Here is a 27649-nt window from a genome sequence, read left to right on the forward strand (position 1 = left end):
CACTAATCCAGGTCACATAATAAACCACACTTAATGTAGCAATATAACACAATTTCCATCATCTCACGCATATTTCATTTTATATTTGGCCCCAAAGCACTAGTGCACCATATACAGAAAAAGGAAATGCATTTGGTAACTTAAAAAAAAATTGGTTATACCATTTTTTGTGTTATTTTGTTTTTTAAAGCTACTTTATTGAGATAAAATTCACATGTCATACAATTCACATATTTAAAGTGCAGAATTCAGTGGTGTTTAGTGTGTTCACAGTTATGTGCAGCAATAACCACAGTCAAATTAATGTTCATCACTTCACAAAGGACCCCAGGGCTTTCCATTCCTCCCTTCCTCTATTCCCATCCCTCTACCTCTGAGCAACCACTAAGCTGTTTTCTGTCCCCACAGATCTGCCTATTCTGGATATTTCGTATAAACAGAATCTTGTAAGGCATGGTCTTTTGAGTCTGGCTTCTTCCACTTCCCCATGAGCGTTTGTGTGGACATAAGCTTTCATAGCTTTTGGGTACATACCTAGGAGCGGAATTCCTAGTTCACAGGGTAATTCTATGTTTAACTTTTTAAGGAATCCCTAAAACTGTTTCCCCCACAGACTGCCCCATTTTACACCCCCAAGAGCAGTAAATTTCTCCACATCCTCGAGAACTTTTGTCTATTATCTGCCTTTTTGATTCTAGAAAACCCTGGTGGATAAGAAGTGGTATTTCACTGTGCTTTTGATTTGAATTTCCCTAATCAATAATGATGTCAAGAATTTTTTCATGTGCTTATTGATCATCTGCATATCTTCCCTAGAGAAATGTCTAAAGAGATCCTTTCCCCTTTTTAAATTTGTTTATTTAGCTTTATGTGTTTAGTCATAAGAGGTCTGAGTATATTCTGGATACATGTCTTCCACGAGATACGTGATTTGTAAGTATTTTCTCTCATTCTGTGACTTGCCTTTTCACTCTCTTGATAGTGTCACTGGAAACACAAAAGATTTTAATTTTGATAATATCCAATTACCTGGTTTTCCTTTGGTTGCTCATGCTTTTGATATTCTATCTGAGAATCCATTGCCAAACAGAGGTGATGAAGGCTTGCGGCTACGTTGCCTTATAAAAGTTTTATGCTTTTAGATTTTACATTTAGATTTCTGACCCATTTTGAATTAGTTTTAAACGCAGTGTGAGGTAGGGTCCAATCATTCTGATGAATGTGACCATCTAGTTTACCCACCATCTGTTGAAAAGAATTTTCTTTACTCCATTGAACAACCTGGGCACCATTGCAGAAAATCAGTTAATAACCATAGACACATTTTTATTTCTGAACTCTCAATTCTATTCCACTGATCTACGTCTATATTTACAGCAGGACCACCCTGTCATGATTACTGTTTCTTTGTAGGATGCTTTGAAAACAGGAAGCTTTTCTTCTTTTTCAAGATGATTTAGCTATTCTGGGATCTTTGCTATTCCATATAAATTTTAGAATCACCTTGTCAGTTTCTAGAAAGACGTCATTAGGGATTCTGGAATAGACTGAGCTGAATCTGCAGATCAGTTTGGGGAGCACTGATGTCTCACACTAAGCCTTACAACCCATGAGCACAAGATCTCTTTCCAGCTCACTGACATCTCACATTAAGCCTTACAATCCATGAGCATAAGATCTCTTTCCAGTTGTTGAGATATTCTTAAAAATGTTTCAACTTTTTGTGGTGTGGGGAGTATAAGTTTTGCACATTTTTGTTAATTCAACTACTAGCTATTTTCCTTTTGATGCTATTTGTAAAAGGAGTTTTTAGCTTCATTTTTGAAAAGTTTATTATGAAAGAAAAAATACAATTGATTTTTGTGCACTGGTCTTCTATTTTTCAACCATGCTAAACTCCCTTATTACTTCTAACAGTTTTTTAATAAATTGTTTTAGATTTTCTACATATAAAAGATCATGTTTTTGCAAACAGAGATTATTTTACTTCTTTTCTAACCGGGATGTCATTTAATTTTTTCTTCTTGCCTGATTGCCCTAGAACCTCCAGCACAATGTTGAGTAGAAGTGGTGACTTCAGATATCCTTGGCTGGTTTCTGAGCTCTGTAGGACAGTATTTTCTTTTAATTATTTATTTATTTATTTATTTATTTTTTAACCATCAAGTATGATGTTAGTTGCGGGTTTGTCATAGATGTCCCTGGTGCCAAAAGAGTTGGGGACTGCTGCCTTAACAGATGGAGAGAACTCCCGTGTAAACCCAGTGTGTGTTTTCAGGCCTAATAGTGTCTCATATTTCACTAAGTGTATTCTTATTTCCTCATCTTTTTTCTCCGTTCTCTGGACTGTGTAATCTTTTATCTATCAGTGTACACATTTCCTAATTCTTGGTTCTGCCAGTTTAAGTATACTATTGAGCAGCCGTTAATAACATTTACATTTCAATTATTCTACTCCTCAATTCCAGAATTTCATGTGTTTCTCTGTAACTTCCCTTTATTATATTCTGTCTTTGAAAAGATATTGTCATCAGTTTCCTTTAATTATATAATAATGGTTTCTTTTAGTTGTTTAGTCACATTTTTCATTAATACTTTTTTTTCTATTAAGTTCTTTATATATTTAGATATTTACCTTTATTACATGTATGGTTTACAAATATTTTCTCTCTCTTGCTGGGTTGCCTTTTTGCTCAGTTAATTGTTTCCTTTGCTATGCAGATGTTTTACAGTTAAATGAACTCCGACTTGTTTATTTTTGCTTTTGTTACCTCTGCCTTTAATGTAATATCCAAGAAATAATCTCCCAGTTCAATGTTAGGAAGCTTTATCCCTATGCTTTCTTCTAGTAAGTTTTATGATTTCAAGACTTATATTTAGGTCTTCAATTCATTCAGAGTTGATTTTTACATACGTGTGAGAGAAGGGTACAAATGTAGATAGACATCGAATTATCAGGTTGTGTACTTTCAACAGATATAATTTCTAATTGTCACTCCTCTCAATACAGTTGGGAATAAAAAAACTTTCTTAATCTTATTCAGACCAATTCTTTAGCTAGTATTCCACTGAGCTTATTTCCCTGATACCCTGATGAGGCCATTGTCCTCTCCACACTAGCAGCGGCAGGAGACTATGCCTTCCAGAACCTCAAAAACCTCCTTCACGAGGATGGAAATGTCCCGGAATCCTGCAATAAATTACTCTCTACACCAGTGGAGTCCAGGTCTGGCCTCTGGGTCTAGACCACCAGAGAATAGCAGGGCTCATCTTCAAAAAATAAGGCAAGCAGATAGGAGAGGGAGAGAGATGGGGGCCTTCGTGAACATGAGGACCTCTGGCTCCTCCTAGTGGGCACCTACAGCCAGTTTTGCACTATTGGATGAAACTTCCTCACTTGTTCAGAGGCTGCCGGACACCAATTGCAAGAGCACAGCTGTGGGGACATCCTATGTATCCACATGTATTCACATTTATCCACAAAAGTAGTGCTTCTTTAAGAAAGGGCAATGAGCTCCCCATCCTCTTTAAGAAAGATGCATTACTTTTGTGGATACATGTGGATACGTGTGGTTATTCCCTTATTTGTTCATTCCTGGAGAACCATGGAGATTAGTGCCTGTCAGGACTTAGTACACAGTTGTTGCATCTTGAAAATGGCTGGGAAAGAGCCTCGCTAGACAGGGGTATTGGCCAGCTCTCCAAAAGGGGTGCTCAGGGGTAGCGCTGATTAATGCTGTAAAGCAGAGCTGCCATCCTGCTCTGGCTGTGAGGAAAGTGGACATTCTTGGGGAAAATGCTCATACGGGAGGGTCTATCAATGCAGATGTGAAAATGAAAGCCGGCCTCTGACGTTTCAGGTAAAGACGCAGGAGAGGCGCACCACCTGGACCATGCATCAGCAGGCTACTCTCCTTCCTGGGAGGCAGGGGCCCTGGATGGGGTGGGGGAGAAGGTGGGTGCCCACTTTCTCAGAGAGGGTGTCAGGCTGAGGAAGCCAGAGTTTTTGCAGAAGAGAAATTTACCACTTTGGTAAACTTTCACTGCCCTCTGGGGTCCAGACAGTGACACAATTTGGAAGAGTTTGTCTTGTGGTAACCATTGTGCTTTGTGCACTAGCTCTGAGCCGTATCTGGAGGACAGACTTGAATGATGTTCATCTCTCACTATTCATTCTTACTGTCTCATTTGAAACTTTGCAATCGCTGCCAAAGAATTTTCTCTTGTCCAAGATTCTGCCAGTGCTCTGAGCTGATGAGCCGTGGAAACCCTGTATGTTGGCCTCTGGATTAGTCAGCTCAGAATACCATAACAAATTTCCACAGACTGGGTGGCTAAAACAACAGGAATTGGTGTTCTCACAGTGCTGTAGACTGGAACTCTGAAGGTGTTAGCATGCTGGTGTTATCTGCAGCCTCTCTCTTTGGCTCATAGACAGCCGTCTTCTCCCTGCATCCTCACATGGTCTGTCCTCTGTGTGTGACTGTGTGCTAACCTCTTCTTACGAGAATTCTGGTTGTATTGGGTTTAATGCCCACTCTCATTACCTCATTTTAACTTAATGACTTCTTCAAATACTCTTCAGATACAGTACTACATTCTGAGACACTAGGGGTTAAGTCTTCAACACATGAATCTTGGGGTAACACAATTCAGTCCCTAACAACCTCCTCTGAAAAAAGCCTAGTGGTTGGTGTGGACAGTGGGGGAAGTTGATGACAGAGGTGGTCAAGAGTCAGGACTCATCCCTGCAAACCATCATAAGGCCTTGATATTTTCAGTGGAAAATAGACTACAGTGGACCAAAGTATCGGCAGGAGCCCTGTTACAAGGGGACTGTGGAAGCCTAGGTGAGAAGCCAGTGTATATTGCACCAGGGTGCCAGCAGTGCAGGGGATAAGAAGTGGCCCCATTCAAAATTTTTGTTGAAGGTACAGCGGCAACAGCAGTTGCTGATGTAAGAATATGGAATATGAGGCTATGTGAAGAATATTTTTGTTTTTTGCCCTGAACAACTGCAGAGACACTAGTGCCATTTTCTGAAATGACAACACCTGTATGTGCACGTGGTGCCTGCAAGCTGGGGAGATGTACAATGAAGAGTTTGGTTTTGGACACTAGGGATGAGATACCTGTGGGAGATTCTAGTGGACATGTCAGGACACGGGTTCCGGAGTCTGGAGTTCAGCTGGGTGGTTGGAACTGAAGATATAAATGCAGGAATCATTCCAAACTTGATAGCATTTAGCACTAGAGATTTGGAAAGGATTACATGGAGAATGAATTAAAGAGAAGATTTTAATTTCAGTAATATTGGGTGGTTGCCTTAGTGAATTACATAAAAATTGAATAATATTGGGTGATTGTCTGAATGAATTACATGGACTTTGGGGTTAAAAATTTGATATTCGAAGGTATTGTAGAGCCTGGAGAAATTTTGACAGACAGTTTCTGAAAGCAGCTTAGGCTAAGACAGCTTTAAGTAGTTGTTATTTGTTGTCTAATTGTCTGTTCGTGCCTGTGGGATGAACTGTATACATTAACTAATCTTTCAAGGCTTTCATCGCTGCACTACTCTGCACAGCCCCTAGCAAAGTCTCTCCTTGGGAAGCCAATGGCAGGACTCTAATTCCTAGAATCCTTTGCAAATTAACCCTTCCAGGTGAGGCTAAGTTAGATCCTGGAAATAGACCTACTGGAAGGCAGAGAAGAGGCTATTTTTCTGGTTTTTCCAGTCTGTCTCTTTGTGTAACAGCCTCCTTTTGTCTTTAAGCAAGGATAGAGCAGGGAGGTAAGTGTCCTGTCCCTGAATGGATTAGAACACTGTTTTGCTGTTATGCAAACTGGGTGGAGGTGGTCAGGGAGGGACAGCTAAGCAGCCAGGAACTACTCCCTGGTGCCCCATGACTTCTTGCCAGCTCAAGCTCCACTCTGGATCTGAGCTCCTCCCTAGGCCTCTGAGGGAAGTTGCCAGAGCAGCGTGTCAACCTACTCATGAAGAATTTAAAAGACCTCAGGGGTTAACTCATGCAAGCTTCCTGAGGCTCAGAGGCTCAGAAAAGTGGGCTGACCCGGCAGCACGCAGTTCCTAGGAAGTGCGTCCTTGGGAGGCATGTGGTAAAGAATTGCGATAGATCCCAACTCTGCCGTGTGCTGACTCTGAGATACTGAGCAAGTGGCATAACTTCTCTGTGCCTCTGTTTCCACACTTTCTAAAGAGGGATAAGCATAACAGTAATTATATAACAATAGCACCTACCTCACAGGATTGTCTGAGGAATAGAAAGGGTAAGGGCGTTGAAGTTCTTAGCTCTGTTCTTGGCACACACGTGGCAGCCATGCAGTGTGTCATTTTAAATGGCCTCTGAGGTCTTTCTAGTTCGAGTCCAGTGTTTGTTTTTGAGATGGAGTCTCGCTCTGTCACCCAGGCTGGAGTGCAGTGGCACAATCTTGGCTAACTACAAGCTCCACCTCCCGGGTTCATGCCATTCTTCTGCCTCAGCCTCCCCAGTAGCTGGGACTACAGGTGCCCACCACCACGTCCAGCTATTTTTTTTTTTTTTTGTATTTTTAGTAGAGACGGGGTTTCACCCTGTTAACCAGGATGGTCTCGATCTCCTGACCTCGTGATCTGCCCATCTCGGCCTCCCAAAGTGCTGGGATTACAGGCGTGAGCCACCGTGCCCAGCAAGTTATTTTTACATTTAAACTTTTGCTATTATTAGTGTCTTTTGGTGCAAGGAGTAAGTTAGGAATCAAGTTTTGTTTTTTTCTGCCAAATGCTTGGTTTCCTTATACTAGTGATTAAAATATCCAAAATTTCTTCATTGTTTAAAATGCTAAACTCTCACATACATAGTTATATTTCTTTTTGTCTCATTGTAACTAATATATCTATTTATTCTGCTTATTCCTCACTGTTTAACTTTTTACTATAGCTACCGTTTTAAAATACATTAAGGAAAACCTCACTACTCTTCTTTTAAATTATTTTCCTGGCCAGGATGTTAGATTGGTGTCCAACCCAACTTAAGGCAGATAATTCTACATTTTGAATAGTTTATTTCCTGTTATTAGCAGGAGGGATAAAAAAGAAAATTGCTTTGGGAAGTAGATAATTTGGCTTTTATTTAGTATTGAAGGCAGCTTTCTGCTGAGGACTTATTCATCAGTGCTTAGTGTCCCCAGGAGTAAGTACTGGGCTTAAATGCTTAGCATCTCAGAGTCAGAAGGATCTTAGAGATCATCTAATCCAGGCTTGTTATTTTCCAGATGAGGAAGTTAAGCTCCAAGAATAAGAAGAAACTTGCCCAAAAATTCATAGTCAAGTAGTGTCACTAGAGCCACACTAAAAGAAAACAACAATGTGAAAAAAGAAAATATTGTTTTTGTTTTTTTAATGAACATTTCAAAATAAAATTCACAATGATTTTTGTGGTTTCCAAACAAAAACTTTTTAAATTCGTCTCTTCCAAATGCATTTTTATAAAGTACCCTCTAGGCACTCTCCTAAGCGCTGAATGTATCAAAACTCCTCACCTCTTCTCAGAAGAATTAATTACATTGCTCTACAATGCTCTCTTATTCCACTGCTCATTCAGTGGTTAAAACCTGGGTCCGATTATGTTTAAACACTTTGTTTCAAGGTCTGTCTCCCCCAGAAGTACTTTAAGCAGGAGTTATTCCTTATTGTTAAATTTTTTTCTAGAACTTTATACTCTTTCCTTTTCACTTACTTCTCCACTCAGAGATCTTACATTCTCCATTTATTTACCATCTTAATCCTAATGAAGTTCCACAATTTCGTGGAAAGTTCCTTTCCCATTCTTGTCATCTTTTCCATGTCCTCTGGCTCTCACGGTCTCAGCCTTCCCACTTGCAGCATGAAAAGCTGGCCCAGCCATTGTGGAAGGTTTTGCACAGAGGTAGTGCTTTGGTTGTTTGACACCTTCCCATCGCTTGTGTAGTCTCTTGTCCAGAGACAGAGCTTTGGTTGTTTGACACCCTTCACATTGCTGGTACATCTGAGTGCCTGCTTAGCTCTTTGCGGTAAAGTAGCTTTCTCTTGACCTTCCTGAGAAGCAGTGACTATGCTAAGCACTCCAGCATGTTAGTAGGCTCCGTTTCCCAAAACATTTTCTTAGTAGCCAAGTCCACTGCAGGAAAAAAACACATTTACAAATGCTAATGGGGTACCTAATGCTTGTGCTTGGGCCACTGCCAGGCACATGAGACTAGCCTGGAGGTTGCTGACTCAATAGTGTTTCTGGTTCACTAGCACCAGTGTGGTCAGAACATGGTCAGGCTATTAGCGGCACATTCAGAAACAATCATTCAAGAATGAGGAAGAGGTTGAGCAAGCCCCCTTCCTGTCCACAGGTGGGAAAGGAGGTAACTGAGTGCTTGGCACTTTGCAGACTGGGGAGGATTTGGTGCTGGGCTGTACGTTCCAGACCAGCTATTTTTAATACTACATTCTTAGGCAGGAATGTAGTTGAAGCAAGTAGAACATTTCATTCTCATGCACATCTCACTTCCCTCTGCCCTGTGGCGTGCCTCTTCCCTGTGGCATGTGCACAACTCTTAGAAGCCTGTAGGTCCACAGGTTCCAGATCTGAGAAGTGACTTTCGAGATCATCTAACCCCATCACAGATGAGGTTATTTTGTCATTCACAGATGAGGGACCTGAGAAACAGAGAGGTGATATGACCTGTAAACCAGAAGCAGACTCAGAGCCAGGACCTAGTTACCCCCAATCTTCATGTGTTTTGTATATTTGCTGCATAATGTTCTCAAGTTCCCTGAAGCTTTTCCTATGGAAGAGTCTAGGCTACAGGAAGTGGTACTGTACGTTGGTTTTGAGCATAGGTGTAACATGAGCTTGAGTTGAATTTCTGTTTGACCTCATTAGAGATGAGGTCTTGTTTCTTCAACTCTAGAACAATCATTCTTAGGACATCTAAAGACTGTCCTGAGGATGAGCATGTGAAACACTTAGTATGATCCTTTGCTCATCGTCAGGGCTCATAAGCACCAGGAGGCAAGCCCTGACGATGAGCAAAAAATCACACTCGTTTCCATGCTCACAGCTACATTACAGAAGACCAAAAGCCCCATATCTACATATGGAGGGTGAAATATTTCATTTTCATTGACTTACAGTGACATAGACTTTCTTGTGTTCTCATTTCAAGGAGGACATTGGCAAATGGGAAATGACCCTGAAGTGAACAAAGAGGCTGGTGTGGGATTGAGCAAACGTTGTCTGAGGAGCAGCTGTGAGTTCTGGGGCTCTTCAGAACAAAGAAGGGAATGTTCAGGAGAGCATGACTGGTGTCTTCAGAGACATAAAGGGTTAGCACCAAGAAGACAGATGAAACTGCATTTCTATGGTTTTGTAAATGGTGTTTCATACTTTTAGGTGACAGTTATTCTTTGTCTGGTTCGAACTGAGGAGCTCAATGCTGAGAACACAAAGAGTAAACAAACCCAGCCTGGGGTTAACAACTCATAGTCTCAACAAATAATAGGTTAACAAACATGGAGGATCCAACAGGCTCATGGTGACAAGGCGACAATGTTCTTTTTCTAGTGAGAGAAGGTTGATTCAGTAAGACCTGATGTGTCAAGGAGAGTGCTGATGAGCTCAGGCTTCTGTGGGCCTGAGAGTTGGGGGAAGGAGAGAACAGCTGGCATTTTGTTTTCTCACCAAAGAGAAGAGAATAGCAGTGCTCTAACCCAAGCTTGTCTGTGCAGTGACCTTCTTTTCTCGAGTGTACGCTGATGAGAAGCACTCAGGGACCTTGACTGCACCAAGGTGCAGAAGAATTTTGCAAGAGATTCACATAAAATATAACTCTCTGTTATCCTCTGTTCTCCTCCTCTTTCTCTTCTTTCTTCTCCTTCTTTTTCTCTCCCTTTCCCCCTACTTCTCTTCTATGTTTCTTTCCTTAAAATGTCAACCATCATTATGTTGAACTTAATTTTTCTCACTTTCCCCCAGTGATTTCCCTCAGGGTTTACAAAAAGTAGTGGCCCTAAATATTCCTAGATCCAAAGCAGATTATCTCTGGCTCTAACTTGTTAAGTGGAAATCATGGTTTGAAGTAAATCACCCCAATTTTGACGCCTACATGGGGTAGGCTCAGTGCAAGGGCAACAGAAGCACTGTTTTTTCTTGTGTGTGGGCTGTCATTAAAATTCTCTCAATTCCTTCATCAGAGACAGATTTGTTTCTGATCCCCAAGGACATTTGGGCTTTAACTACAACTTGTGCTTAATGCATGAGTTGAAACTCTTAATCAAGTTCTGGAAGAAAAATCAAAGCCTTTTACAGAAGAAGTCACGTGTATTGAAAAACAACTGAAGCATCTGTTTGTTAAAAAAAACTAAATATCTTGTTTGGTTTTTGAACATTAAGGAAGTTGGTATTTGACATGAGAAGGGAAGAAGTAGAGAGACAAGAAAGAAGAGGTGGAATAAATGGAAGAGAAGGAGGCAATTTTTGTACTGTGGTAACTGAGAGAGAATTCTGCAAATGTAAGGGACATCTGCCAGGTTTACTGGGTAATGCTATCTTGACATTTCTCATGTGCCCATGGTTTCTTCATTTGTAAAGTGAGTACTTTGTGTTAGATGATCCCTGAAGGCTTTAGTAATTGTTAATCAATGCACTTAGATGAGGAGTCAAAATGCTAATTACTTACAAATGTATGATTTTGTGACTGAAAAACTGTTGAGAAGTAACTACGAAAAAATCAAAACCAGTAAGAGCTCAACTTGTGGGCTAGTGATACATTCAATATACAAAATCAATAGCTTTCTCTATGCAAACAGTATCCAATTATAAAATATAATGAAAGAAGAATGTGACTCAAATAAAAATAATGATTTAAATTAGTTATTTTTATAATTAAGTTACAAAATGTTTTAGATCTATATGAAGAAACTTCTTGAAGAATACCAAAAAGATACATTAAAATGAGACAAAAATATTTCAAGTAAAATTCTGTTCTTAGGAAGGCTCAATAGTCCATATATCTTTTTTTTTTCTTAAAACCTGAAGTTTCAATTTCATGTCAGTTAAAGAAGCAATGAAATTATTTTAACTTGATAAAGTAATTCAAAAGTTATTTTGTAAGAGTGAATCGTAGAGAGTAGCCATGAATTCTGACAAAGACTGGTAGGAACCACATTCATTAAAAGCACATGGTACTGGCACAGGGAGAGACAGGAAACAGAAAAGTAGAGGCGAATGGAATCCACTGGATGAGCTAGGAATGCCTGGGCATTTGATACGTGGCAAGGTTGGCGTTTGCCCTGCAATGAGTGTGCAGAATGTGCTGTGTGTTCTCTGTAGGATGTTCAGCTGTCCTCCAGAATCAAGATGGGCCTAGCATTTTAAATTCCTTAGAATCCTGCATAATTTTGTTTCTTTACTGTACAGACTCAGATTTCTAAGAGAACGGTGACATGAACCCAGACATGTGCCTTTTGTGTGAGATAGCATATGGCGAGTGACGACATTTCTGCAGGCTCAGAAAATTTATACTTCTGGATGCAGTAAGAAACAGTTTCTACGTCATTGCTGGGAAGACAAGTCTGGCATGACTTTTCAGAACAGCCTTTATCCTAAGGCTGAAAAACTAACAGGAACAGAGAAATAATTAGGTAAACACACAAAACAAATGTCTTTTAGGGAAATCAAACATGAACTACATAAAAAGTGATCACTGTGCATATTTTGGCTGCTAGATGAGCAAACACAAAGTAAAAAGTAAGCCAGAAACAATTCTTGCAATACCTACGATAAAGGACGTTAAATATGCACAGAGTTTTAGAAATCAGTAAGTACAGATGAGTGACCCAGCAGAAAAATAGCTAACAAGAAATAAAAATAACCAATGAACATTCAAAAAAAGCTTATTCTCAGAAATAATTTTTACAAGGTATGGTGAGACAAGCGGGAATATTATATTCACTAATATGATTGACAAAGATTAAAACAATTCATAATAATTAGTATTGGTAAGAATATTGATAGTTAAAAGATACTTCCATACATTTCAGGAAGAGGAAAAAAGTGGGTGAACAGTTTCTAAAGTGGGCAATTGGCCAGGTGAGGTGACTCATGCCTTTAATCCCAGCATTTTGGGAGGCTGAGGTGGGTGGATCACGAGGTCAGGAGTTTGAGATAAGCCTGGTCAATATAGTGAAACTCCATTTCTACTAAAAATACAAAAAATAGCTGGGTGTGGTGGCATGCGCCTGTAGTCCCAGCTTCTCGGGAGGCTGAGGCAGGAGAATCGCTTGAACCTGGGAGGCAGAGGTTGCAGTGAGCTGAGATCACACCACTGCACTCCAGCCTTGGGCAAAAGAGTGAGACTCCATCTCAAAAATAAATAAATGAATGAATAAAAATAAAACTTGAAATATGCATAGCTTTTGACATTCCATTTCTAGGAATTTTTACAAAGTAGTAGGCATATACATTTTTAAAGACATATGTACAGTCATATAAATATATGAGGCAAATATAGATGAACAAATATTAAATAACCTTTGAGCTAATATTTAAATATGAAAAACATGCAATGGAGCTGGCTATGAAGTATGATCCTGTATTTGAAATTTAAGACAGAGATTTACACGATTTATTTGCAAAGGGAATGAATTAAAATGCTTTGAATGACAAATGGTGGTTATAGTTGAAGGGAGACGCTATGGGGATTTTCTACCTTCATTTTTTTTTTTTTTTTTTACATTTCTCTATTATTTGGAATTTTGTAACATGTAAATATTATTTTTTAAAATTGGAAGAATAATAGATTTAGGTGCAAGCAAATTACAACATTCAAATTCTAGGACTGACTTATTTTTCCACTAACTTTTAACCAACTCTTTCTTCCTTTAATGAAGATTCTCTAGGGAGGTTGTAATGAACCAACTGCCATATTGGATCATCCTTTTAAGAAGTCTGAAACATCTAGCCAACTTGCCTCAAAATCTTTTCCAATTACTTTCCTCACCTGTGAAGGACCCTCCTTATTCTATTGTTTTGACAGCTTGACTCTCAGCCCCACCACTTGCCTACGGGCCTCTACGTCACCTTGATGCCATTCTCCTACGACATGGTTAGAGGACAGCGTCATACCCACGTGTTGAGGAAAACCAGGGCAAGTGTCTGCTGGGAGTTAGGGAGCAGGAGAGGTGGATCCTGCTGTGATGGAGGAGCAGGATCTTGGAGTAGTGAGCTGTTGATCTCTGTATAATCTTCACATCACTGCAAATTCCTCTGACAGAGCCTTAGCTGTCTAACTTTGTCTTCTTGTTTCTTCCCATCAGGTCTTCAAGAACCTCAGCTCTTTAACAATGAGACTCCATGTTTTCCTCACTGCTCTTTTTGCCATCTTCCAGGTACTACCCGGTAAATACCAACACCATGGCCCTTTCTTATTATCATTATTTAGTTTTTTCCTCTCCCTAAATCAACAGTTGGAAGGTTAAGGATTAGGGGGGCTACTCAGAGGTCATCACTATACCTCAAAATAACTTACTAAAAAGGTGAAAGAAATTCCTCTGTAACTGGCTGCTGTGTCTTCATGATGTCAAAAGTCCTGTTAGGTCACTATCTTCGACTCTTCGGCTTTCCCCCAATGAATTGGATGATGTGAGGACCAAATCTATTGACTCACATGATCAGTATAAACTGGGGTAGAGATAAAGATTCTTTTATTTGCCCTGACCAGAGACCTGGTGCCACTCATCACAGTGGTGGCTTGAGTTTGCCCGGACAGGGCTTCCATCTTAAGAGACTGTGAGAGTTGGACCAGGTCATGTGGGGTAGGGAAGCAGGGGTGCCTGGAGAGATGGACCAGGCGATAGGTATTGATCGTGCTGCATCCCTGACACATGGACCAACACCTGTTTATTCTCGAGGGAGGAAAGATGATTTGGTCAGTAGTTACATCAACAACAATGGGATCTTATGGGAGATTGAGAGGGTGAAGGGAGGAGAGGCTGAGGGCTTGGAATCAAACCCACTTCATGTTGATGTTTAGCTGGGAAAGATGGAGATTTCATCCACATGGTGAGCTCTCTTGCTTTCCTCCTCAGACTTTTGGCTTCATACAAACATCTTTCCATTTTTCAGGCATCACTAGGGCACTCCATTTTGAAAGACCCTGCTACCTTAGAGGTGGGATCTGTCTGAAGCGAGGAACACCGAATTGTGAGCCTTTCAGAGGACCCTGCAGAGCTTTCACCGTTTGCTGTAAAATAAGGAGAAGCTGATGGAGAAGCCTGGCAAGGAACATAGGCGCAGGATCTGAAGCGTGGCTCCTTTAGTCCAAATGAGAGCAAACATTACTCAAGTCCACATAACTGATTATTGTCATTAGGACTGATTAAAGAAAGAGATGTTTCCCATGAAGGGGTAAGCATTAGGTAGGAGAAAATTATAATTAAACTTGTATTATGTTTTAACGTTTGCAAAGCATTTTATTAACATAACATATTTAATCCTTAAACCCGTTTTGGTTTATGAACTCCATTTTGCAGATGTAGAAACCAAAACTCAGCTAGGTTAAATAACTTGCCCAAGATCACACAGTCTAAGACTTTTCTTTTCAGTGGTTTGGCAACACTTTATCTGCATGGAAGGGAGAGTGGATATGAACAAATTTACTACAGTTTGGGGAGGAGATGTGAGGACAGAGCTGGGCTTGGGACCCCCTGCAGTGGGTGTTGTGCTGAGTAGGAGGAACCTACTGAGGGTCCACAGTGCTGGGAACATTGCTGTGTTGGGATGTACAGGTGGAAGGCACACCTCTCCAGAGAGACCACTCAAAGTAGCCAGTCCCACATTCAGATGTAGGCAGAAGTCTGTTGAGAGGTAGGAATTCCAGTTGCAGGTCAGAGGCTTCTGTTGTGAGGCTGGAGTCCTGGGGCAGTTGTGATTATTGTGTGTCTTCCTTGGCTACTTTTCTTGTCCAGATCTTGGCATCAGCTGTGGTGTCCTGAGCAAGTCTTCCCTCAACTATGAGCATCTGTTTCCTGCTCTGGTGAGGGAGTTAGCTTAGAGATGACCATTGCTTTCTATAATTTACAATGCAAGTTTGGGGTGGGAGGATGGAGACAGAAACTACTGCAAGGTGCCTGGGAAGGTAGAAGACAAAAAGAAAGATGAGATACACTAACATGCAGCAAAAACCTAAACAATCATATGGAAAAGAAGAGTTTGACTGACATTGTGATGACTAACAAACAGAACCATTGGTCAGGTCTCAATCAATGAGCAACTACAGAAAGTTCAACACAGGTTTGCAAATGAACAATGAGTAAGGGTATCCAAGTAAAGATACAAACATTAACTTCTCCAATTGTTTTTTCATTGGCACTGGCTTCCTATACAGTCTGTCTACAGGGATTATTACAGGATTTTGAATATTTTTGGTGCCTATGAACTTGGTTCACAGTGTGCTGTCAGAACGGTTTATCCGTCCATCAGGAAAATGGTCGACTATTACCACAAGAGTTTAGAATCAGTTAGTAATTTAGAAATCACTCAGTCTCTTATATTTCTTTACTATGCAATGAAAACCTTCTTTGTTCTTCCATATATTTTTCTCAGTATTCACAGATTCACCATCATCTCTCTCCAAATTTTTTGAAAAATCCCAGCTCTAGCCCTCTGTTTCTATTTCCTTTTCTTGCTTCCTTTTTCTTCTTGATTCAAGCACATAGGATTGGTCCAGTGGTAGTAGAATAAACCTCAGGGAGGAGAGGAGGGAAAGGAAACAACCCTAGTGGGAAAAAACCTAGTGGTAACACTGGGTTGTGGATGAAGAAAGAGGAGAGCCTGGGAACACCAAATATAAATGTTATATATGCGTATTGTCAAATTTGTAATAATGTTCATGGTCAATCAGTAGAGTGAGGTAGATTCTGATTTGCCTCCCCATATTGCCTGACTACTCAGAGAAAATTGATGATTATGTTAACTTTCATTCATTGATTTTTGTCCACAAACATTTACCTAGCAGTGAACAAAGCAATAAAAAATTCCTACCTTCATGGTATTTATATTATAATACAGAGATAGAAAATAAACACTAGAAACAAGTGATATATTTAATACATTATGTGCAAAATTTGAGAAAAACATTTCAAAGAAAAAGGATGTAAAGTATGGAGGAGTATATGACAAGATGTCCAGGTAGGACCTCACAGAGCAATACATGAGTGATGAAGATCAGTTTTCAATACTCAACTCTGTTTTGTGTGGGTTTTACTTAGGTGATTGTTCTGAATCTGAGGCTATGTTCATTCTCGGGCATCCCCAGGGATTATTGGGTCTCCTAAAATATATAGCCAGATTTTGGAATATATTGATCTGAGGTTCTGCCCCATGCCTGTTGGCCCTATTGGCTTTCATTAGGTAACCCTGTTTTTCCTATCTTTTTATTTATGTATTTCACAGTATTTGTTAATTGACAAGTGAAAAATTGTTTGTATTTATGGTGTACAACATAGCATTCTCTAAATGGAATAGTCAGTCAATCTCAGGGACCACCTTTCAGGAAAACCAGTGGCTCGCATATATAACCTCAGCACTTTCGGAGGCCAAGACAGGTGAATTGCTTGAACCAAGGGTTTGAGCCCAGCCTGGGCAATATAGCAAGTATCTATCTCCACAAAAACTTTTAAAAATTTAAAAATTAGCCGGGCCTTGTGGAATGCACCTGTCATCCCAGCTATTCGAGAGTGTGAGGTGGGAGACCTACTGGACGGCATTCCCAGGAGGTTAAGGCATTCTTAGTCACAGGATGAAGTAGGATAATGGCACAATGTAAGGTCATAAAGAACTTGCTGATAAAACAGGTTGCAGTAAAGAAGCCGGCTAAAACCCACCAAAACCAAGATGGCCATGAGAGTGACCTCTGGTGGTCCTCACTGCTACACTCCCACCAGCACCATGACAGTTTACAAATGCCATGGCAACCTCAGGAAGTACCCTATTTGGCCTACAAAGGGGCAGCGTAAATAAACTACCTCTTGTTTAGCATATAATCAAGAAATAACCATAACAACTAGCCCTGAGGGCTGCTCTGTCTATGGAGTAGCCATTCCTTTATTTCTTTATTTTCCTAATAAACTTGCTTTCACTTTACTCTGGGGACTCACCCTGAATTCTTTCTTGCGCGAAATCCAAGAATCCTCTCTTGAGGTTTGGATCCAGACCCCTTTCCAGTGACATATGAATTCAGAAGTAATTAGGCTTCCCTATTATTTCAAGCTGGCTTCTTTCCCAAAACTTTGTAAGTAACTAGCATTCCCATACATTTCTGGAACGCATGCATGAAGTCATTGTGCAACCCTTGCTGACATCAGGGCACCAAAATGTCTACAAATATATTTATCATGACCTACGTGGCTAATATGGTCCAAATTACCCTTAAGCTTCTACCTTAAGTTCCATAAATACCCCTAAGGAGAATCCACTGCAGCACGCTCAGTCCTTTCTCGCTGAAGCGCCCTGCTGCACTCGGCTGCAGCGTTCTTTCTATCTAATACAACTTTCATTTTCAAACCTAGTCTGATGATGTCAACCTTGATCCTCTGGCTAAGGTAGTGTTTCTCCTCCAGGGAAGTTCCTTGCTCCACGCTGTACTCTTTGGAAGCAAGTCCCTAAGCTCAGGCCATGCTTAAGGTGTGGGGAATTAGACTCCACTTCCTCGAAGTGGTGTATCTACCTAAGTTACTTGCAATGTTTCTGTATGGGAAATTTGTCTCTTCTCCTCATTTATTTATTGAATAACTTATTTATATCGATATAAACATGGATATTATTTTATACTTCAGGTAATAATCCAAGACTATGACACTTTTTTTCCTGTTGCTCAAATATTCCAGCTTTGGCCATCAGGAGCTCTTTCTGTTGACCTTTGTGTGACTTTGACCTACTACCCCCAACATTTTGTTTTTAAGGACTTTGCTAGTTTTTGGAATCCCAGAAAAATGCTTTCACAAAATGGCTAATCTCTTGGTTAATGTGGTGTGTGCTAGGATTTTTCTTTACATAGCTATTGTTTCTCTTGGAACGTACTAAATAACTTGGGGGAGATACTTTGCAATTATGCAAATATCTGATTTCTGCTTAAATTTTCACTCTTTAATGATGGATCTTGCCTGTAGTAATTATTAGTGTGGTCTTTTACTGTTAATTTTCTATTTCCTCATCGCCCCTTCCTTTATTAACCGTTCATTAATGAAGAGTTGTCCCTTATTGATTTCGTTATTTGTTCATCTCAAATATGACTCATGGGTATTTATTTTATACTTTGGGTTATAATTCCAAACTGTATTTTTTGATTAGGTTGGTTCAAGTTTGACCATTGGGAGCTCTTACAGGTTTCTTTTGCCTTTACGCACTCTTTTTTTTTTTTTTTTTTTTTTTTTAGCATTGCCTTACTTTCTGACACTACAAGATGTTCCAGGTTTATCTTATATTTTCTCTGCCCCTGTACTGGAATGAATTGGTTCTTTAAGGATTCTGGGTCCATTTACTGAAGCATAGTACTTAGAAACCAAGACCTGAGCACCAGGTATACTCATTGCTACTGAGGTGTTACTGTTTCTTGTTTTCTTAAGAGGTTAGAATTAGGAAACATACATGTGAATATTAATTTATCTACTCACACGCACGTGTGTGTGTGTATATATATATCTGTGTATACATTTTAAAAAATTCCTTGCTCCACATTAATATCTTCAACTGCAACCCAAAATCACAGTATTCCTTCTGCCTTTCCCATTTCCTTATTTATAACCCTTTTTCTCCAATAGTGAGAAACCTGCCTGTTATTATTTATTATATATTTTCTTAGTTGCTCAACATTAGGATACACATTGTTTTAAAATTGGTAACACAACTGCTGTGAGAAACAAATCTAACAATTGGAATGCAGTGCAGATGAAAGACAATATAAAGCCTTTTCATCTTTGTAGTACTCAATCAAAACAGTCTTTCAAAGTTACTTAAGTCAATTCCTTTCTTCTTCTTCCAGTTTAGTGTGTATATTTGTCTGTTTTCACACTCAGGTATGAAGAAATACCTAAGACTGGGTGATTTATAAAGGAAAGAGGTTTAATTGACTCATAGTTCTGTGTGGCTGGGAAGGCCTCAGGAAACCTACAATCATGGCAGAAGGCAAAGGGGAAGCAAGGCACCTTCTTCACAAGGTGTCAGGAAAGAGAAGTGCCAAGGGAGGAAGAGTCCCATATAAAACCATCAGCTTTTGTGACAATTCACTCATTATCATGAAAACAGCATGGGGGAAACTACTCCTGTGATTCTATTACATCCACATATTTGGGTACATCGGGATTATGGGAATTATAATTCAAGGTGAGATTTGGGTGGGGACACAAAGCCTAACCATATCAGTGTGGTCATATGATTAATTTTTTTAAATACAGTTATATTTATTTGTCACAATCTGCTTTCCATTTTTCTTCCCATTAGATTACTTTATATATAGTAAAATTCAAAGTTTGTGGTGTTAAGTTCTGAGGGATTTGCATATGCAGAGCTCTGTGTTCATTGCCACACTTCTGTATGGAACATTGCTTTCACTTCCAGTTTCTCTGTATTGGTCTGTTTTCACACTGTTGATACAGACATACCCAAGACTGGGCAATTTTCAAAAGAGACATTTGTTGGATTTACAGTTCCATGTGGCTGGAGAGGCCTCACAATCATGGCAGAAGGTGAAAGGCATGTCTTACATGGTAGCAGACAAGAGAAGAGAGCTTGTGTAGGGAAACTCCCCTTTTTAAAGCCATCAGATCTCATGAAACTTATTCACTATCAGGAGAACAGCACAAGAAAGACCTGCCCCATGATTCAATTACCTCCCACTGGGTCCCTCCCACAACACATGGGAATTCAAGATGATATTTGGGTGGGGACACAGCCAAACCATATCACCCTTTATAGACAAACCCTTCCTATGACACTGAAACCACGACAGCCACTGATCTGGTTTCAGAGCCTACAGTTTTGCATTTAGTGTCATATAAATAGGGTCATGCAATCTGTAGCCTTTATGTCTGGCTTCCTTAATTCAGCAACAGGCCTTTAAGATTCATCCATGTTATTTTATGCATAAATGATTTATTCCTTTTTGTTGCTGCATAGTCTTTCATTACAGGATGTACTAAAGTCAATTCACTGGTCAAGAGACAGCTGTGTCGCTTACAATTTGAGGCAATTATTGATAGAACTGCTATAAACATTTGCATACATGTTTTCAGTTTGAACATACATTTTCATTTCTCTATGATAAATACCCTTGTGAGGGATTGTTGAGTCATTAGGTAAGTGTATATTTTACTTTACAAGGAACTGCCAAACTGTCTTCCAGAGTAGCCATACTATTTTGCATTCCCATCAGTGGTGATTGAGAGTTCAGTTTGGTACAATAAAGGAAGCTGCTAAGAGAAAAGATTATTAAGAAATTGCTTTTGTACTGTTTCAAAATGGGAGAAATTAAGTTACTGCCGAATATTGGACTTTCCAGTCTAATCAGCAGTCTTCCGCTGTAAAATTTGATCTTATCTACGCTGAAAACAATTCCTTGGGTTCTAAGAAAATGGTCCTAAAGAAATCTTGATATTTGGAAAGGTGCCTTTGGACAGAAGAAAATAATCACTGCCTCTCTAAATCTTGATCCTCTGTAAATCAATGAGTTGATTTCAGTAATGTCTGAGTTCTGATTCTATGTGTTAATGCCTAAGTGCCAAGTTAAATATTTCTGTAGAAGGCCAACTTATTTTCCTAGCTGTTTAATAATCAACCTGGATCCATCACTTGATGCCCAAGAGTCGTTAAGGGTCAAGGATACAGCAAGTGAGAACAACATCTCTGTGAGAGCTGAGTGTGTAGCTCACTCTTGTAATTCCAGCACTTTGGATGGGAGAAGCCCTTGAAGTCAGTCTGGCAACACAGCGAGATCCTGTCTCTACAAAGAAATTTTTATTAGCCAGGCATGGTGGCGCATGACCATTGCCCCAGCTCCTAGGGAGGTTGAGGTGGGAGAATCGCTTGAGCCCAGTAGTCTGAGGTTGCAATGAGCCATGATCGTGCCACTGCACTCCAGCCTGGGAGAAAAAGTGAGACCCTGTCTTCAAAATGAAAACAAAAATAAAACCTCTGTGACTTTTTAACTTATAGCCAACACACACACACACACACACACACACACACACACACACACACCCTTCCTTCATCCAAAATTCCATAGATTCACAGACATATGAACAGCATACAGGTGTCTTAGAGAATACACATGTCAGTGGTTAGAGGGAAAGAAACTGAAATCTAGGAAAAGAAAGGGCTTATCCAAAATCAATCAGGGAGTTAGTGGTGTGACCAAATCCAGATTTTACATTATCCTGCCTCTGGTTCAATGGCCTAAAAGTTAAGCTTGTTATCAGAAAGAGGGTCCACATGGGTGGTGATGCCTTTATTAAGCAGAAGTCAGGGGCTGTGGTTCTCTTGGGCTACCCTGAGGCCCCTCCAGCTGTTGCAGCTACAACCTACAGCAGTGTTTGTACCGGCTTTTGCACTGTGCAGGAAGGATAGAGCAACCGTGGGTTTTTTGGTGCCTGCAGACACCACCCATGTGTTCACATTCATGGAATCTATCCTTTCTCTCATATCCTATAAGGGAAGAAGGGGAAAGAAACAAAAAAGTGAAATTATGTTTTAAAAAAGTTACTAGAATTCATCTTCTTTAGCACACGATAGTCCACAGGGCAAAACTGACTCTGCTTCTGTTGGTATGACGTGTGAACTTAGGACAGTTTTTAGATCTCTAAATTATTTTTAAAAATTCAAAACCAAATTTTTGGTGATACATGAAAATTATATGAAACTCAAATTTCAGTGTCCATAAGTAAAGTTCTAGGTGACGACAGCCATGCTCACTTATTTACACATTATCTATGGCTGCTTTCACTGTATACAGGCAGAGATGAGTTGTTATGACAGAGATCACATGGTCCATAAAGCCCAAAGAATTCATTACCTAGTCCTTTACAGGAAAAGCTCACTGACTGCTATAGTAGTCTCTTCTGACTGTGCCACAAGGCTAGAAATATAAAATTCACTTCGCTCCACATGCTCTCCATAAAAGCTTTCTAAAGTGCCTGCCTTCTTCTTGACATGGCAAAACTTTACAAGTATTGAGTGCAAATTAGTCAATAAGTATTTAATGAAGAGATAACTAGATTGATGTCCTGAGTATTCTGATTCCTGAATGCGGTGCCTTCCATATTCTGTGAAGTGTGAGTTCTTTCATAGTTTGTGATCCTTTCAATGCCAAAGCCAAGACATGGAGTAGGCACCTGCCTTCCTGTGCTCAGTGAGCTAGGTTGGAAAGAGAATGACATAACATCCAGGAGGTTGAGCTTAGTCCTACAGAGAGCAGGTCTAGAGAGCCAGAGAGAGAATGACCAACAACCATAAGAAAACAGTGAATATGAAGTGTTTCCGTTAGAGTTTACGTCTCTTAAAGGCATGGCATTGTGATGGAAAGCATACTCAACTAGGATTAGGAATCTTGGTTTCTAATTCCTGATCCATCCACCACAACTATAGTTATTGGCAGCCAGGTTTTGCTATGTGAGTCACAGACGCTCCTAATCTCTCATAAGAAGAGAAGGATACATGTATAGATACAGGTATATATTCATATCTGAATCTACATCCATATCTATAGCTATGTATCTGTCTATCATCTATGTAATCTATCCTTTATCATCTATATTCTATTAACCATCTGTCTGTCTATCTATCTATCTATCTATCTATCTATCTATCTATCTAATTATCTATCTATGTCATCTATCATCAATCATCTATCTATCACAATCAGGCTGTTAGGCTATTTCCCAAATAGATCTGGCTATTTTCCTGACACAATGTAGGATTGCCTCCCTACCTTTGAGACTTACTTGGGTAACAAATTTTGAGCAGAAGTGATGTGTCCTTTCAGGGCTGAAGCCCTTACCTGCAAGTGTAAGAACCTCAGAGCTCTTTCCTTTGCAGTGGCCAACAGTAGTCAAGGTGGTGGCTGCTCCACCAGGGGGAGCTGAGCAACTACAGTGAGCAGTGCAGCCCTGTGGCCATGATGCATTTGTACCAGAAGTGGGAATTAAATCTTTGCTCTTTTAGGATACCAAGATTTGAACGTTGTTTTCACCACATCGTTACCTGGCCCATGCTAACATATGCAGAAGATTGCCAGGAAAATGTGAGACCTCTAGTTAAATTTGAATATCAGATAAACAATGAATAATCTTGTAGTATAAGCTTGTCCCAAGTGTTGCATGGGACATACCCATATTTAAAACTGTTCGTTTTTGTATATAATTTAATAAGTAAATCTATTTTCAGGTACTGTTGAGTATTTGGTAAGAGGGTAATCTTGGGAATCAAACCAACTTAAGCTTGAATCTAGGCTTCACCATATACAATCCTTGTGACTTTGGACAAATGATGCCATTTTTTAAGACTCATAAGACAGGGCTAAAAAAATACCTGCCCCAGAAATATTAAGAGGAGTACATGGGAGATAATATGTGAAAACACAACACATCTTTGCTGTGATGTCTGGTAAAGAGAAAGTGGTCAGCATTATTTGTTGTTAGTATTAGCGTTGTTGTTGCCATTGTTTTGATTCACATGGAAATGGTTTGTAAGCTGTGATGCCTACTATTAATGTTATCTATCACAATTGTTAGTTAAGTCTGGTATCTATTGCAACAACTAGATTAAGGTAATCTTGGGAAAAAATTTTAAATTTCTTTAAGCTTCTCTCTCCTGATTTGTAAAATGAAATTTGTTGTACATGCTATGCTTTTTCTCAGCTATGGGGCTGTTCAGTTACTCCATATTTCAGTGCATCGTTGGCTGATGAATTAATTTGGCCCATGTCAGCTCCAAGGGCATCCACCTCATCATCCTCCAGGTGGACTCATAGCTTACCTGAGGCTGTTTGTATTAGACATCCAAGAAGGAGAAACAGAAGGAACAGCAGTCTCATGATGGGAAATGAGTGGTCAGGATTATACGATGACCTCACAGCCCGAAGGTAGCTCTTTCTCCAGTGTACATTAATTGACGAGGACAAGTGATCTGGGAATGAGTTTGAATTCAGTTGAGAAACTAACACAGGAATAGAAAACCAAATATTGCATGTTCTCACTTATAAATGAGAGCTAAGCATTGAGCAGACATGGACAAATATGGGAATTATAGACACTGTGAACTACTAGAGGGTGGAAGGAGGAGTTGGGTTAAAAAATTACCTCTCTGGTATTATGTTCACTACCAGGGTAATGAGATCCATACTCCAAAGCACAGCATAATGCAATATTGCCATGTAACAAATCTGTGCATGTACCTACTGTACCTAAAACAAATTGAAATTTTAAAAAATGAACATACAGCAAATAAATGGACCTTTTTTGAAATATTTTTGGGTAACTAATACTTAAATCCAAGAAGCAGCATTTTATTGCACTTTGGTTTCATTTTAGCCAATTTCTGCATGTGTGTGGCTATGCACACCACAAGGGCGTGATGCAAAAATGACAAAAGAGATATGCTGAGCTACCTGCAAATGCCTTTCAGAAATAAAATAAAGCATCCCTTAGTGGTGATGCTTCTTCTCAAGAGCAAATGAATCCACTTAAAGTAAATCACTGCAAAATTTAAAAAGAAGAAGAAGAAGAAGAAAGAAGAAGAAGAAGAAGAAGAACGACAACAACAACAACAACAACAACAACAACAACAGTTCAACCAGAGAGAAAAAGCTTGCATTCCTGATTCAAATGTTCAAATTACGCATGGGTGTAACCTTAGAATGTTCTATCTATGAACTGGTGAATACAGATCCAAGTCTCCTCCTGTTCAAATAAAAGAGCTTCTGAGTAATTTTGCATTTTCTGGTGGATTTTCATTTCTGCTTATGGTTCTGAGGTTTGGTGCCTTTTTTCCCTCAGAATAAATTATTATACAATAGTGATTTTGAGTATCCATCCATTTATTCATCTATCCTCATTCTTTTCATATCCCTGCATCTGTCAGCTTTCCCTTTGGAAATACAAAGAAAACCACCCTTTAAAAAAATTGTGTTTTTTCCATTCTATAAAAAAGTTTATTTTTAATGCCAGACCATGTAAGGGCAGCTTTTTAAAATAGCATTTTGATTAAAATTGAATTTTGAGTTAATGCATGATTACTTTCTGTCAACTGCCTGTTTCCACACATCTATGGATTAAATAAACCAATATTTAATACCATTGGCATTACATTATTTCAAGATCTGAAAGTGCTTCATGAATCATTAAGGAGAGGTTAAATTCTTCTTTACAAATTTCAATAGCTTTTGGGGTACAGGGAGTTTTTTGTTACATGGATGGGATTATATAGTGGTGAATTCTGATATTTTACTACACCGGTCACCTGAGTAGAGTACATTTTACCTAATGTATAGTTTTGTATCCCTAGCCCTGCCTACCATCTGAGTCTCTGAAATCTATCATATCACTCTGCATGCCTTTTTGTATTCATAGCTTAGCTCCCACTTATAAATGAGAACATATGGTTTTTTGGAAAACCACCCATTTCAGAAGCTAAAAAAGGAGAAGAAATTCTGTAAATGGAAATTACCTTTTTTCCTTTGTCGAGTTCAATTTTTGTTTTTTTTTGTTTTTTGTTTTTTTGTTACCCAGTTAAAAGAGATAATTCTAGGCAGACTCTGACCATGTCAAAGTCTTGCATAGGTTACAACTAGGTGACCCATTAGCGGCCAAAGGATTTCTTAATCCATGTAGTACAATGCATTCTTATGGTAAAGGAATTAAACAGCAGAAAGTATACAAGGTAAAGCACTGAAATTCTTCCTTGTCTCTTTCCCCTCCACATCTGTGTTGCTTTATATTATTTCTACATCTCTCTCCTTCTCCACACTGTGAGCTTCGAAAGTAACAGGCACTGTCTGATTACCTTCCTTCCTCAGCCCCTGAGCAGTACCTAGCAGAGAGAAGGTTCTCACGTATTTGTTTAAACAAATGAGACTTGAGTGAAACAATCAATACATAGATGAATACATTGATAGAGGGAGGAAGGAGGTAAGGAAATGCTGCGGCCTAAATGTTTGAATGCTTGTGTCTCCCCATTCATCTGTTGAAATGCCAATCCCCAAGGTGGCGATGATATTAGGAGGTACGGGCTTTGGGGAGGTGATTAAGTCATGAAGCCAAAGCCCTTCTGATGGAATTGCTGCCCTTATAAAAAGAGGCCTGAAGGAGCTCGTTTGTACTTTTCACCGTGTGACAACACAGAGAAGGAAGCGGGCTCTCTCCAGACACCAGTGATGGTGTTCGATCTTGGACTTCCAGCCTCCAGAACTGTGAGAAGTAAACTTCTGTTCTTTATAAGCCACCCTGTTTATATTACTTTTCAATAGCATCCCAAATGGACTAAGGCAGAAAGGAAGGAAGAAAACAAGAAAGGAAAGCAGGGAGGAAACTCAGGGATGCATACCTTTTGACCTCTCTAACAGTGGTTACCCTTCATTAATGATCAGTATGTGTTGAGAAGCCAAAAGACAGATTGTTGCTGAGACGTAGGCATCAGAGAAATCAGCCAAGCTATGATGTAAGCTGTGGTCTTTGTGGAAATAGAGATTTTTTTTTTTGTACCTAAGAGCAAAAGAGCTCTAAAATCAGATAACCCTTGTTTCAAAGTTTTGCTCTGTCATTCATTAACTGAGTGATCTTGTGCAAATAACTCAACCTTTCAAAGCTCCAGTGTCTCCTGTTTATTTGGTGATGGCTATAGTGCCAACCTCCTAGTCTTTATCTCAGAAAAAAAAAAAAAATCTTAGGGGGAGTCAATTGCTACCAAATACCTGTCCACACAGAAAGTTGTGTTTTATCTAGGATCACCACAAGAGTTTCAACCCCATCAAAAAGTGGGTGAAGGATATGAACAGACATTTCTCAAAAGAAGGCATTTATGCAGCCAAAAAACATCTGAAAAAAGCTCACCATCACTTGTCATTAGAGAAATGTAAATCAACCTAAAGTGTAAGAAGAACTTTTAAGTCAACTTCTGGATACCTGAAATCATACAAGATACTACTTTCCTCCATAAGGCCTGGAATGTCTCCAAAAAAATCCCTAAAACTTAAAACTTAATAAGGACAACTTTGCCTTTTAGGGTCCATAGAATTAGAGGCTGGTAGGGAAACTTTGGCCATTTTGGGTGTGGGAGAAAGATGGTCTTAGATAAGACCTAAAATTGTAGGAACATACTGAATTTCACTTATTAAATGTTAGCATAACTTAAGTTTACAGAATTTAATAAAATAATGCTGAAACTCCTCTGTCACTCCAGTAAGAATGAACATTCTTGAACACCTATCACGTACCATGAATCTTGAAAGTGGTATCTTAGTTGACGTAAATTTTTTTTTTTTTTTTTTTTTTTTTTTTTTTTTTTTTGAGACGGAGTCTCGCTCTGTCGCCCAGGCTGGAGTGAGTGGCCAGATCTCAGCTCACTGCAAGCTCCGC

General features: G+C 39.5%; 2 long non-coding RNA genes across 2 annotated transcripts; one reads left to right on the top strand and one right to left on the bottom strand.

The window, feature by feature from the left end:
• The first annotated feature begins 5724 nt into the window (after positions 1 to 5724).
• On the top strand, positions 5725 to 14485 carry LOC135964593 (uncharacterized). Its single transcript, XR_010577096.2, has 3 exons — positions 5725 to 5791; positions 13346 to 13427; positions 14154 to 14485. It is a non-coding gene; the product is annotated as an uncharacterized lncRNA (long non-coding RNA).
• Positions 14486 to 15163: 678 nt separating this feature from the next.
• LOC135964594 (uncharacterized) lies at positions 15164 to 26756 on the bottom strand. The gene is made up of 3 exons (XR_010577097.2): positions 26619 to 26756; positions 24054 to 24203; positions 15164 to 21725 (listed from the first exon to the last, which is right to left on the bottom strand). It is a non-coding gene; the product is annotated as an uncharacterized lncRNA (long non-coding RNA).
• Positions 26757 to 27649: the final 893 nt, after the last annotated feature.

This window comes from Macaca fascicularis, chromosome 8 (assembly GCF_037993035.2).
Source record: "Macaca fascicularis isolate 582-1 chromosome 8, T2T-MFA8v1.1".
Classification (NCBI taxonomy): Eukaryota; Metazoa; Chordata; class Mammalia; order Primates; family Cercopithecidae; genus Macaca; species Macaca fascicularis.